Here is a 2,500-nt window from a genome sequence, read left to right on the forward strand (position 1 = left end):
AGTTCGGAGGGTTTTGCACATGGCCAAGTTGGTCGGTGCACCGCGGCATAGCTAGATGGCTTGTGTGGAGTTTTGTGAAAAAATGAAATTCGTGGTTTTTGAGGTGTGAGGGTTGGAATGGCCTCCAAATGTCCCCAAATGAATACCATGAAATTCTTGGTGCACGAAAGTTTTGAGTTCGGAGGGTTTTGCACATGGCCAAGTTGGTCGGTGCACCGCGGCATAGCTAGATGGCTTGTGTGGAGTTTTGTGAAAAAATGAAATTCGTGGTTTTTGAGATGTGAGGGTTGGAAAGGCCTCCAAATGTCCCCAAATGAGTACCATGAAATTCTTGGTGCACAAAAGTTTTGAGTTCGGAGGGTTTTGCACATGGCCAAGGTTGGCGGTGCACCGCGGCATAGCTAAATGGCTTGGTGGGGAGTTTTGTGAAAAAATGAAATTCGTGGTTTTTGAGATGTGAGGGTTGGAATGGCCTCCAAATGCCCCCAAATGAATACCATGAAATTCTTGGTGCACGAAAGTTTTGAGTTCGGAGGGTTTTGCACATGGCCAAGGTTGGCGGTGCACCACGGCATAGCTAGATGGCTTGGTGGGGAGATTTGTGAAAAAATGAAATTCGTGGTTTTTGAGATGTGAGGGTTGGAAAGGCCTCCAAATGCCCCCAAATGAGTACTGTAAAAGTGTTGGTGCACAAAAGTTTTGAATTGGATGCATTTTGCACTTGGCCAAGTTGGTCGGTGCACCGCGACTAGATAGCTTGGTGCCAAAATTTGTCAAATTTAAGACCTTGGCCAAACTGAATGAAATTTTGTGGGGAGGTTCCTGATATTGTTTAGTGGTGGACTGGAAAAAATGAGGTCGAAATTCGAAGTCTACATGTGCTTTTCTATTTTTCCCGATTTTACACATACCCGGTAAGTAAAAAAAATTAAAAAAAATAGTTCCCCTTCGAGAAAAATTATGAAATTTGGTGAGCAAGGAGATACCATTATTCTACGAATTACTGCAAAAAATCGCATCAAAATTCGAAGTATAGCCCGAGATATGGACTTATGTCTGCTCAAAAAAAGTGTATCTACTTGTACAATTTTGCCTTTTGCATATTAACCTCTTATAGGGGGGGAGTGCTCCTTGAGCCGGCCAGCTCCACACTGGCAGGTTTTAAAGGGAGCTTGATGAGGCCTCCCCCCTCACGTGGTGCGTGCGTTAGCATGTTTATCATGGCACAACTAGCCTCTTCATAGTTGTTGAGCTTTATTAATACCAACACACGGTCGTCACTGATCGTTGGTTAGCTCGGCAGCTAGTCCCTCGGATATTGTGGAAAGTTATTTTCATGCCTAGCGATGCTTGACCCTGCGTCACTTGATGTTTCCATTTGCTTGCTTGCCCATGGTAGGTGGGGGGTGGACCGTCTTGTGGTGTGGTGTCTTGCGAACGTGAGGGTGTGTGAGTTGTAATCGAGATGCACTTGCTGGCTGGCTCCATGCCTTGCGTATCGAACGGTCAAGCATGCATCTCTTCCATTTTCACCCGTTGCCTTGGGTGATATTGGTTGATCAGTCCCTGTGTTGCCTACCCACTAGACGGTACTTCTGTGGTTGCTTCGAATTCTATCTTTCCATCACGAAGAGGTGTTGGAGGATCCTAATGTCACGCACGTGTTCCATCTAGTGAAACATCTCAGTGATGCACGTGTTGTGGCTAGTTCTTTTGGATGCGGTGCATTATATGAACTCGGGTTTACTTTAGCGACCCAGTCAACATAATTCGGTTGTGTCCCTTGATTGAGACGTTGTCCTTGAACTTGTTGTGAACAATATCGTTCTTCCACAACCCGTCGTCTTGAGTGCGATGGAAGGCAAATAAGATGTGCTTTGGCATGTCATGCACGTACTCGATTGCGGGAAGTGTGAGAAAGTGTTGTTGACAACCCGTGGGAAATGGAATGTGGCAAATCGTGATGAGCTCTTCGTGGATCTGCGAAGAAGACGACCTTTGGGCCTGTTGGAAACGAGGGAGGCGATGTTGAACTGCGAAGAAGATGGACTTTTGGGTTGTTTGAATCAATGGGAGGCCACGCGAGAACTCCGAATACTATGGACTCTTGGGTTGTTGGAAGCAACGGGAGGCCCCGCTAGAACTCCGAATACTACGGACTCTTGGGTTGTTGGAAGCAAGGGGAGGCCCCGCTAGAACTCCGAATACTATGGACTCTTGGGTTGTTGGAAGCAAGGGGAGGTCCCGCTAGAACTCCGAATACTACGGACTCTTGGGTTGTTGGAAGCAAGGGGAGGCCCCGCTAGAACTCCGAATACTATGGACTCTTGGGTTGTTGGAAGCAAGGGGAGGCCCCGCTAGAACTCCGAATACTATGGACTCTTGGGTTGTTGGCAACGACAACTTGGGGGGATGACACTGGAAAAGAGTGAACTAGGCCAAACTGCGAACAAGGCAACTTGGGGGGATGACACTGGAAAAGAGTGAACTAGGCCAAACT

This window comes from Vigna unguiculata, unplaced genomic scaffold (assembly GCF_037176805.1).
Source record: "Vigna unguiculata cultivar grain cowpea cultivar isolate G323 ecotype 2 unplaced genomic scaffold, ASM3717680v1 ptg000015l_ERROPOS10743856, whole genome shotgun sequence".
NCBI lineage: Eukaryota > Viridiplantae > Streptophyta > Magnoliopsida > Fabales > Fabaceae > Vigna > Vigna unguiculata.